Source organism: Equus przewalskii, chromosome 22 (assembly GCF_037783145.1).
Source record: "Equus przewalskii isolate Varuska chromosome 22, EquPr2, whole genome shotgun sequence".
Taxonomy (NCBI): Eukaryota; Metazoa; Chordata; class Mammalia; order Perissodactyla; family Equidae; genus Equus; species Equus przewalskii.
The window spans coordinates 48,704,784-48,716,869 of NC_091852.1; the positions used below are offsets into that span (position 1 = coordinate 48,704,784).

The 12,086-nt window shown below is 47.7% G+C and overlaps 1 protein-coding gene and 1 long non-coding RNA gene across 13 annotated transcripts in view; one reads left to right on the plus strand and one right to left on the minus strand.

Annotated features, from left to right (window-relative positions):
* The window catches only part of FAM219A (family with sequence similarity 219 member A), a 48,822-nt gene that overhangs the window by 13,854 nt on the left and 22,882 nt on the right, over positions 1 to 12,086 (minus strand). The window lies entirely within an intron of this gene.
* On the plus strand, positions 8,481 to 9,270 carry LOC139078648 (uncharacterized). The gene is made up of 2 exons (XR_011531678.1): positions 8,481 to 8,595; positions 8,875 to 9,270. It is a non-coding gene; the product is annotated as an uncharacterized lncRNA (long non-coding RNA).

Below are 12,086 nucleotides of genomic sequence, written 5' to 3' on the forward strand. Positions count from 1 at the left end.
GAGAGTCATTTGGCCAATGACAGCTCTTACTCTGTGTTATGACCTGAAGTCCTGAGTCCAATTGCTGAGTAGCTCCCACTTTTATCCCCCACCTTCCCTTCTCCAGGATTTCTCCAGAAGCTGCCTGCAGTGCCAGGCAGTTGCTAGGACTTCTATCCTTTGGGGACATATTAAGACCCTTAGAGGTCTCACTACGAGGGAAGGACAAAGACCTCTCACAATGGTAAGGCCTTTGGGAGAGATCTGGAACAGACCTGGAGAAATATAAGGGAGACAGTTGCTCCAAATGTTGGTAGTGGCTCTTAGAAAGAGGGACAGAAGAATAGAAAAGTTGGAGAAAAGTCTGTGAAGCCTGAATATGGGAAAGGGGGCAGAGGATCCTGCCTAGCACAAGGAGGCCTCTCTTATCAGTCTAAATCTCCTCAATCTTCTAGATTGTTCTCTAAAAGAACTCAATTCAAACAAAGTCAACACACTGGGTGTGCACTCTCTTTCCAGCTCTAGCCAGAGTGCCAGAAGCAGAATGTAGAGGAAAGCACTCTTTCTTATACAGACTTCTGCAGAGGGTTTTGGGACAAAGTAAAGTTCACTGAAAAGAAGTGGAGAGGATTCTTATGTTAGAGCTAGAGTTTCAGAACTCAAATTGGCTCTGTGAGTAGCTGAGGATTTTCCTCTCCTTAAAGAGCTCCTAGGATAGAATTTACTACCATAAACAAGCACTACCAAGCTTCAGTATCTTTGTGGAGACTGTCATTGGGAGAACCAAAATGGAGGAGGGTGCTGCAGATCCCAAACCTAGTAACAACTGTAGCCACAGCAAGTTTAATAGATTTTCCTATTATAAAGTAATACATGCTAAAAATTTTTAAAAATCACCTTGAGTTTCACCATTTTGAGACAACCTCTGCTAATGTTCCAGTGTATTTGAGTCTTTCGTGTGCACTATAGTAGCAACACTTTGGTTTCCCTTCTCTGAGAGCTGGTGCTGCCATTCTCATGGTAATAGGGATGGGCCTCCATGTACCATGTTGGTTCTATGTGATCCTACCCCTGCTTGGACCAGGTGGAGCCAATCAGTCTCCCCCAGAATTGGGAAGTGGGACCAAGAGGAGGTGTAAAGCTCAAGACTGTGGATTAGGTAGCAGAGAAAGCCATTGGGCAGAGAGACAAAACTAAAGTTGATGTTCAGAAACAAGCAAACATAAGAGAGAGAGAAAGTGCTCCATAGGCTTCAAGCTCTGGTTCTAGATCTTTCCCTACCCTTTCAGGGCTTGACTACATGCCTGACCTTAGACATTATGAGATACCCTAGCGTTCTTGCAGGCTAGTCTCCTTTTTAGCTTAACTAGCTTGAGTTGGATTTTGTTACTGTGACCAGAGAGTACCAACTAATACATGTGCATAGAACAACATTTAAAGAAAAACACACTGTATCTTATAGTCTGTATTTATAAAAATTAGTATTAGAACATAATCAACTACATACTTTTACATAGTTTTTGTAACCATCAGTTTAAGGGTTGCATAATATCCATAGAGGGAATGTACAATAGCTTTTTAACCATTCACTTATTTTAGACATTCAGGTTGTCTGCAATTTTTCACTATTATAAATAATGCTACACTGAAATCCATATATATTTGCATTAAGATCATTTCCTAAATCAAATAGAATTACTAAGTCAAAAAGCATGAGCGTTTTTAAGATTCTTGATAGATATTGCCAAACTGTTTTCCCAAAGGATTATTCCAATTTACAATGCCTCCAGTCATGACTGAGAGCTACAGCTGCTTTTTAATATTTTATTTTTCAATGTGCCAGGGAATTTCAGGTCATCACATACATCCATCATCTTCCAAGAGAGCTCTGCTCTAGTCCTTATTTGTCTTGTTCCCTCTGGGGAATCTTCTTTCAAAGAATAGAATTTCCTCTGGGCATCATGTGGCAGACAATATACTCCTGACTTGAGGCCACCAATTAAGAACAAAAGGAGGGAAGACTGTTACACTGAAGCTTGGGAAAGGGTCTAAAAGGAGCACTATTACTGCGTGGTAGCTGGGCACCATGCTTGAACGGGCCCTTGGCCTGGGCCACCATGTCAGCCGGGGAGCCATGACACAATTGCAGAGTCAGGAGGCAAGCTTCACAGTTCCTCTGGACCACGCTTCCTAAAGCTCTCTTAGCCCCGAACATCTGGTTCCTTCAGGTCTCCTTTGCTTTCAGACTTGGAGTGGGAGAATTTACCAAAATGGCTCTGGAGTTATCCCAGTGGGAGTGGCAGCTCCTACTCTCTTACCCCTTATTTAGTTTTCAAAAATAGCTACTCAGAAACAGGGAGAGGAAAGGACGGTAAAAGATAGGGAGCTAGTACTGGGATGGCAAAGAACTAGATTCATTTTTGAAGTGGGGAGACAAGGAACCAGTGAGTTTTTAAAAAGAAGATTTACAATCCTGCTCCCCCTTCTTCAGGGGTAGGACTACTTGTCCTAGATTGAAGTTCTGCTATTCATTCCCATTCCCACTCACCTGGAAACCTATAACCAAAAAGGCTTTGTTTGGGAGATAAGGCAGACACCTCAATGCAGGGACACCCACTGTAGCAGCTGTGGTTTGGGGGACGCCTGTGCACAAAGGCCTAGAGGACAAGCCTCATGACCCATGAGGTAGGAACCAGAGCCAGAAATTGAGAAACCTTGGTTCCTCCGGGAGGCCTGGCTTGGTCTAGCCTGTTCATCCCCACCCTTAAGCTCATCCCAAGTCAGATGTTGAGGAGGCTCCTGCCCTACCTTCAACCACAGAGACGCAGGTCTTGGCCTATACAGTCTTGTGGCCTGCAAGGTCTTTGAGCCCCACGTCCTGCTGCCCACCCCCGCCCCCAATTCAACCTCTTTAGGGAAAGACCATCTCACCCAATGGAGAAAGGGGTGAAGGTGTAAACTTCTTTAACAATAGATAAACAATGGCTAAAATGGTAAATTTTTAGGTTATATATATTTTACGACACAAAAAAATGGGGAAAAAAAAGATCAACTGGCAGGGCCTGAGGCAGAAAGAGGAGATAGTATGAGGGTGGGTGGTGGAGAGGAGACAGTTCCTTGTCTTCTTCTTTTATTCATGTTCAGCCAAGACAGACTCTGGGGACAAGGCCTTTCACAGGAGAGTGGAAATGATTCCAAAACCAAGGGAGCTGGAGAGGCTGAGGGATTCTGGATTGAGTTCCTGGGGGCCTTCTACTCAGGGTGCCCCTTAGGCAGGGCCCAGAGGAGAAGGAAGGAACCAGATGTTCAGGGCTAACGGAGCTTTAGGAAGCGTGGTCCAAAGGATCTTTCAGTTTCCTTCCAGGACGTGGATTCCAGTTCCCCAAGGTAAGGAAGGAGGCACGGGACAGTGAGGAGAGATGCGGCCCAGGAATCGATAGAGGTAGTTGGTTGGAGTCTTTGAGACTGGTCCTTCAGCTCTGCACGTGGTAGGAAGCTGACACAGAAGAAATTCAAGGGACACTGACATTTGGTCTGGGCCAGACTGACTTGTGGATCCTCAGCAAGATCCTGATCCCAAATCGCATTTGAGGATTTTCAGTAATTTTCAGTTACTCAAGGGACTGAGACTGGCCTGCACTGCTCCTTGATTTCTCAAGATAGCAAAGTAATAGTCTGGCAGTCTGTGGGATGCCTCCACAGAGCTGCCATCTCTGGTCCCTTTCCTCTGGCCTTGGAAGAGTAAAGAGCCACTTGTCTGCAACGGACAATGGATTTAGAGGGCTGGGATCAAACAGCTTCTCCCCTCTGTGGTGTTTCCTGCCCCTGCCCTTCCTCTCCTGTTCAGCTTGTCCAAACTCTAATCTCCACTATGCCTGGCAAGCACCACTTTTTGGCTAGAGCAGTCTCCTATTCTTTCCCTTTTGTCATCCCAATAATTAAACATCAGTGAGCTTGGCACTTGTTTAAAAAACTTGATATTCACTAAACACCAACAAAGCACGGGCAGGGAACAATGTACTTGGGGAGGGAAAAACACCAAAACCCGGTTCTTGCCAAGAAGACTTTAGTCTAAAGGTGGGGAGACGACAGGCACACAAATTAGCCTATTTAAGGCAGAGAGAAGAGCATGAGAGATAGGAATACATGGAGGGTGGTGGGAACACAGAGGAGAGAGTGATGGTGGCAGAGGTTTGTTATCCTCCCTCCTGTAGAGGGTCAGGCCTGGGCAGGAGCAGGTTAAACCAGGGGCCTGGCTATTAGGTCACTGGGTACTTTGTCAAGAGGGTGCAGCAATGACAGTTGAGGCTCAGCCCAAGGGCCAGAACTCTATTCTTAGTACTTTTAGTTGCTTCTGCTGCAACCAGGCACTCAGCCCACCCCATTGCTGGGGGTCAAGTACAGCAGGGACTTTTCCTTACCTCTGAGATGCACAAACAACTCTCCCACAGAGAAGGGTCAAGAGGCTCTAGGTGGGTTGCTGGGAAGTGTTTTTATTGGGAAGGCAAACAGGGATTCAGAGTCCTAAGAGGGCTTAAGGCAGAGAGATGGTGGCTCTGGTGAAACAAACTCTTCCAGCCTCCAACCAGCCCCAGGGCCTGCAGTCCCTCTCCCCAGGCCTGCTCTGTGCAGCAGGGGCGTCAGAGAGGGCTAACTCCACAAATGCGTATGAACCCCCTCCTGAGTTTCCAAAGAGAAGTCAGTTCTTCAAGCGTGTGTGTGTGTTTGTGTGTGTGACACGTGTGCCAGTTGGTGGTGGAAGTGGAAGAGTCGGGTAGAGTCTAGCCTAGCACAAGCTCGAGGCGAGTCTTCAGCAGTGAAGTCAGCCAGTTTCTGGTTAAGCATCTCTCCAGGGAAACCATACTCATCTGCTAAGCTAGATGACCGTGAGGTCCTTGCTGGAGGGTCTTCCCCAGGCTCAGGGTGGTAGAGTGCCTTTCCCTGCCCACTGGTCTCTCCCTGGCTGGCGCACTGACACTGACTGTAACTCAAAGGTACAACTTCATTCCTGAGGCACCCACAAGAAATGGCCCTGAAACAACAAATAACCAAGATCCACCCAAAGAGCCCCCTACAGCTCTGTAGCCCACACCCCTGAGGAACACCTCCTTTGCTCTGACTATACCCCTGCCCCCAGTTCCTCCCACCTGTGCAGACTTCGCCTCTTCTAGATAGCTCTGACACACCTGCACAGCCTACATCCCTCCGCGCCTTCTGAGCTTATTTATGCCCCTCTAGGATAGTGCTTCTTAAACATTCACGTGCATACAAATCACCTGGGGATATTGTTTAAATGCAGATTCTGATTCAGTAGGTCTGGAGTGGAGCCTGAGTGTCTGCATTTCATACAAGCTCCCAGGTGATACCAATGTTCTTAGTACAGAGACCACACTCTGAATAGCAAGGCTCTAGGCCAGCCCCTCTACACCCACACCATCCCCAGACAGCCCCTCAGAGAGCCCTCTGCCCAGGCCTAACCTGGTTACATTCTTAGTACCAAGAAAGGACAATAGTTTGGTAGGGGAGGAGGCAGGAGACTACCCAGGGCTCATTTTGGGGAGGCAGCTCTGCCAAGAGCCCTGGCTGGGCCCAGGCAGAGAGCTGCGCAGAGCAACGGAGCCCAGGTGTGGCTCTTCTGGAATTCATCAAATCATTTAGTTAATACTGCTTGAATGTCTGCTATATGCACAGCTGTATGCTTGTTGCTTTAAATATATTATCTCACTTAATCCTCCTAAAAGACAAAGTAAGGGCCAATAGCATTCCCATTTTAAAATTGAAGAACCAGGTTGTATAAAGTAATATGTTCAAAGTCACACCTTGAAGGTGGTAGCACTAGGATTTGAATTTAATTTGCTTGTTTCTTATACCACAGCCCCTTTTCAGAGACATCAGATAAACTCATCAGATAAATAACACATCAGAATTACATGGCCGTGGGACTGCTGTCTCGTAAAGCAAAGCAGACACTTGGGAGACCGGTACTCATTGAATCAGGTCTCCAGTGCTCAGCACACACGTGGAGCCCCTCTTTAGAAGATGGCATGAATGCTTTCTGATCACCAACTTCCTGCTCAATGAGTCCTCCACAGGAAGGAAATAGTGGAGTCACTGAAGCAATTAATAACTCAGAATGGAGAAAGAGAGAGAGAGAGACTGGCAGGAAGCAGCCAGCAAGAAAAAGCACTGGCAACAGAGGATGCTGAGCCCAGGAGAGAAAAGCAGAGGGCAGTACAGGAAAAGGAGATGAAAGGGTCTCAGCCATTCAGTGCTGGTCCCACATTTTAGGGGCACTTATATTCTAGGCACTGTGCTGGGTGCCACGGATTCAAAGATAATATAGTCTCTACCCACGAAGAGCTCAAAGGCCTGTGAGTAAAGCAAATGAATAAACAGATAATTTCAATAATATGCCACGTGCCAGAAGAGAGGTTTGTATAGTGTTGTGGGTATACAGGATAGAAGCACCTATCCCACCTGGGGAATCCAGGAAGACTTCTCCAAACAAAGCTGAGGCATGAAGGATGAGCAGGAGGTAGATGTGAATCAGATGAAGAAAGGAGTAGGGAACAAAACAAAAAGAAAGTAATGGCGAGAAGACATATATGACTATGTAGCAGCAAGAGGAGCCGCTGAATTTTGCTGGAATGTTAAATAGGAAGGGGTGAAGTGGCAGGGGATGAGACTAGAATGGGAGGAAGGCTTAAAGTCATGAAGGGCTTTGTAAGCCATGTTCAGGGCTTTGGACTTTAACTGGAGATAATGGGGAGCCATTGAAGGATTTTAAGCCCATTGTCAGATTTATACAGACGATCACTCTTGGAGCAGTGTGGAAAGAATGGGAAGGAATGATTAAACTGGAGGCCAGGAGACCAGATAAGAGGCAGTGCAAGAGGTAATAAAAGCTTGAAATAGGCAGGGTCAGTGGGCCTGGAGAAAAGGGGATGGAGAAGAAAAACACGTTGAGGCCAAACTGCCAGGGCTCAGTGGCTGATTGCATCTGGGTTTGAGGGGAAGACTTGGCAGAGAGATGACTCCCAGGTTTCTTCCTGACGCAGGAACTGATGGGTGAATTGTGATACCACCAAACAAGACAGAGAAACAGAAATACAGGTAAGTTCTAATGATTTTGTTTTGTGCTGGTGTGTGCGTATATCTATAAACATGAAGGGCCCGAGGAAAGAACATGGGGAACACCAGTACTGAAGAGGTATGCAGAAGAAGACTGACAGCCGTGGTCAGAGAGGCAGAGGACCAAGGAGAGGCTGGTGTCATGGATGTCTAGGAAGGACAAGGTTTTGAGAAGGATAATGTAAGATAAGGAGGAACCAGAACCAGAGTCTTAGAGGGGTTCTTACATGACGGGAGAGACTGGAGGACAGTTGAGGCTGGGGGAGAGCCAGTGGAGGAGGGCCAGCTGTTTGAAGACATCAAGAAAGAGAACTCAAGACACGCTGTTTGTTCTCTGGTTTGCTGACGTTTCAGCAAAAACTTAATTTTGTTCTCAACAACTATGGGTCTGATCTTTGGGAAGTGTGAGACTCCTCAGAGAGAGAAACCCTCTAGTAGAGAAGTCCAGCCATGGTCCAGAGATCATGACGGGTCTGCTCTTTCTTGGGAAGTGTGGGCAGGGGTGGGCTGAAGGCAAGGGAGGCTGACCAGGGCCTGCCAACCTGGAAGGAACAGTAAGCAGAGGGATGGGAGTTGCCAAGTTCTGTCTACACCACAGTCCCCTGACTTAGCCTTGGGTCATCCTCCCCAGGCAATGCCAAAAAGCAGCAAAGACTCTGGGTTTCTAATCCCTGGGGCAGGAGGCCTGCAAAGACCTAACAGGAGCAGCCTGGGAATCCAGGATGGAGGGGAGCAGCCTAACTGAGGTTTTTCTAGAACTTGGAACACTGCTCTACCAACCGTGAACATCCAGCAGAGCTCAACCTCGGAACCTAAGCTCCGAGTGATCGTGATTATGTGGTGATCATGATTCCTCACTTTAAAAACCTTCAGTAATACTTTTCTGTTAAAACAAAGTAAAACTAAAGAACCACTCGACTTAATTATCAGTCCATCTCTCAGGTATGGTAACGGAGGATAGTAAACTGCCTGCCTCTCCTGTGAGAAAAGTTAAGAAACGTGCAGTTGGAGTTGGGGTAGATCCCAGTTCTTCTGTCTCCTGCATCCAAACACGGGAACCTGTGGGGGAGCTGGCAGGGCCCTGAGGTCCAGGAGGCCAGCCTTGCACTAGCACAGAGAACAGGCAACCTCAGTGAGGTGGGACTGACTTCTCCTGAAACATGACCTTGGGGGCCTACTGAATTTTGAAAAAATCATGTTTTGAAGATGAAGAGACTGTGTTTGGCTATTTACAAAAATAGGTCTGCAAATGCTGCCAGAGTTGAATGAATGTTTTATGCTACTTGATGCATTTGAAATAACCCAATAAGCTGAAATATTTTGCTATGAAAAGGATGCTTGCTCTATTGAGTTAAATCTTTGTTAAATTCCAGACATCCATGACACCAGCCTCTCCTCAGTTAGAAAGGAAACTCCGAAAGCTCCCATGTTTCCTGGCAGGGGAACAACACTTTCTCTACTCCACAACCTTGTGGCAGTCAGAAGGTTAGTAACAAGCCCTCACTTCTGGTCTTCGAGAAAGCAGAATAACCATTTCCAGGAGTATTTTGGCTTTTACACGGACATCTAATTTCACAGGCAGTAGGAACCTGCCTTGTTCACATTATGGCTCCCACTCTGCCCCCTACTCCCTTCTATCTTTTACTCCAGTGAAAACCTCAATGTTGGACCCTCAGTGATTTTATCCTATTCCAATGTTTAGGAGAGTAATTTTCAACTCCTTCTTACATCTAGGTAGGACTAAAATGTGTTCTCTTTCTAAAGATAGGAGAGCTGACGGTCTATGGAAAGAACCCGAAAATCCTGGATCCAGTCTACAATCAAACCTGGGCTGCTCTGGATTCTGACAGAATTTTGCCACCCACCCCTCTCTGGCCCAGCTCCTGCCAGCTGCAAATTGTCTGGATCGAGCTGCTTCGACACGCTGATGTTATCGGCCTTGAAGTGCCTGGAGCATGTAGATAGGAACAGGCTATGGCGCCATCTCACCGGACGTACTAATGTAATTTAGTTTCTGAAATCCAAGTATAAAATCTTGAAAGCTAACGTTTTTTATCTACCTCAGGAGGGGGGTGATGGTGTGGAATTCCCAGCAGACCCATCTAAATAGGGAAATGGCTTCTGTTGTGTATTAATAAACAGTTCAAAGCAGTGGAAAAATGTAAGAGAGGATTTGTAGGGAAAGTAAGGGCGTAGTGTTTCTTGCTCCTTCCTCCTGCCTCCCCCAAGCTGTGCTGCCAGATGAGGACCACTCCATTTGGTGAACCCCAGGCTGGGGCTAGAAGCGCCTCTCCTGAGCATTCCTGTTAGAGTCCCCTGTGCTAGGGAGAGGCCCCAGCCTCCCCTGGGGACATGCCACCACAGTTTGGGTGGGTCTCAACTAGCCCTTTTGTTTTGAAAGGAGTCATTCAGACCAGGTTAAGAGTGGTGGCAAAGAAGCAGTGGCCTTCCCTTCCATTTCCCCAGCCTCATCTCGTGTACTCCTCCCCCAGCTGACTACACTTTCATCGCCGGTCCTCTTTGCTCCTACTGGAGCACCAAGATCCTTCCCACCTCATGCTCCCCTCTGGCTAGATCTTACTGGTCCTTCAGGCCTCAGCTGACACATCACCATTTAAAAGAAGTTTCCCGTGAAAACCAGGCTAGGTTAGGTCCCTCCATAGTCCCCCCAGCCTCCTTACATTTCTTTCATGCACTTATCAAATTTTACTTAAATGATTACTTGTATAATTTGCTCGTTTAATAAATGTCGCAAAGACAGGGACCATGACTGTCTCCGCTGTGTCCTCCCAGTGCCTAGCACAGAATGCATGGCCATAATCTGATAACAGACAAACAGATTGCCTTCTACTTAGTTTGAAGCCACAGCAAGGACCTTTCTGTAATAGAGAGGTGGCAAAAGTCTCGTGCCCTGCCAGTCTGTGCCAGGGCCCTGTCTAATGGTGTCCCAGACAGACGTTACATTGTGTGCTCTTTGTAGGGCCACTTCATCTCTGTAAGCCTCTGGCCAGGGGGTGAAAGATTGCCTTCCAGGAAGTTATTTTGGAGGAGAGCCAAAGTAGAAGCCCCCAGAACCTTCACTCACTCACTCACCTGAAAGCTTGGCCTAGCTAAAACCCCATTTCGGGTCCACGGCCAAAGCGGCAGCTCAACTCCAGGTCACCTTCTCGTGGGGACTGACCACCAGCCGAGCAGACACAGCTTTCTCTGTAACTCAAGGGCCAGGATCAGATTTTGCTTGCAGATACACACTCCCACCATCAAAGGAGTAAGGCCCGACTCCTACTGTCGAGTGGGCAGCCACCCTGGAATCCAAACCATCAGGAAACCCTTTGGAGGGAGACAGGGGCAGGGCTGCTCTGATCCTCTGTCTTTTCAAAGTGCTTTCTGACAACGTGGGGCCTGCAGCCACATCTACCAGGGAGTGAATCGCCCAAGGCAGGGGAACTCTTGGGAGTTCAGATATAAGGGCAAGGAGACAGCAAAAGAAAATGCAAGAAACCTCCCAGCACAGTAAACACAACCTTTGGCTAGAGAGTAGGGCCTGTGGATTCCCGTTTTGCCTGTGAACTGCACTAACTTCAAGAGTCTAGACAGGTCGTTTCACTCTCTGAGCTCCCAGGTCTGTTTTTATTCAGGCCCTGGGATTCTAGAAAGAGCCTCCAGGGCAGAGAGTAAATGAGTTGTCCCAGGTCAATGCCAGATGGCAGCCCTGGGATTAGAATTCATGGGCCCTTCTCTCCAGCCAGCTGTTCCCTCCCCTGAGTCCTGAACTGTTTCTTCTTCTGAATGCTCAGGATTGCATTCAATTTAGTAAGGTTTGTGGTCACATAATCACTGCTCCTAAATCAAACAGTGACTACAGAGCATCCGCTGTGAGGAAGGCAAACATGGGGCGCCTTTGCCCCTGAGAGAACAGGCCAAAAGCAAGCTCTGGCTGAGGTCAGGCCTGTTCTACTTGAACAAAAACCAACACAAACAACCCTCTTGGGATCTGCCAGTGTCCTCATCTGTTCTCGTTTTTTTCTCCAGGATTCCTCATGTGTCGAAAGCCTGTATTTAATCCATAGTAAGGGCCTCTCCTGGAAGCTGGAATACACTGTTTCTAGAGGCAAGAGAGGAGCCAGGCCAAGGGACAGTCTGGATCCAGATCCTCTGAGCATCTTTTCCTCCATACACTAGTTACTACATTGTTAATGCTTCCAACTCCAGGAGTGCTAGCCAGCTACGCCTCTTCACAAGTGTGTGTGTGGGGCGGCGGCCCTAGTCCTTCCAGCCCAAACTCTGCTGGGTCCACACATGGCTCAGTGAACACCAAATGTTCCTTTCTCCTCCCTGCCCTTCCCTGTCCCATTATGACTGGCTGGTGCTAAAAGAGGGAGCCCGCAGCTGTTCTCTGGTTTCACTACTGCTTTAGCATCTGGTTCTTTTACCAGGAAGTTCTTTGAGGTATAAGGCATGTAATGGCCTTTGGGCTCAGACACTGCCTTCAGTAAGGGACCGAGGAGCCTATAAGAGGTGAAGAAAGCAATGGAGGAGAGCCTTCCACACGGCGCGGAGCAGGGCTGGTAGGAGGGATGGGATACGGAGCGTTTTTACTCGGCCTCGATCCAGGCGGACTTACCGTCCCTCCTCACCCACTAGTCCAGACAATCAAAGCGAGAGCACAGTAATACCTGCTGCCTCCGACTCACTTAGCCATGGAAGAGGCCTGGAGGTAGAAGAGGAAATTCTGACTAGAAAATCCAATCTCTAGTAGACGATTATGATTCCTCTGCCCTTCCAGACTCCTCACACACACCCCTCCTCTAGATGATTTGGGAATTGAAAAGGAAACCCCTCTACAGTGCTAATTTAACCCTCCTCTGCCTCAGGACCATGGGCATGGCTAGGGTGGGGGTGGCATGCACTGAGCCTCTAGACTCACTAGTTTCATTTCTGCTTTGACTTGCTGCATCTGCCCTCCTCTACTTTAT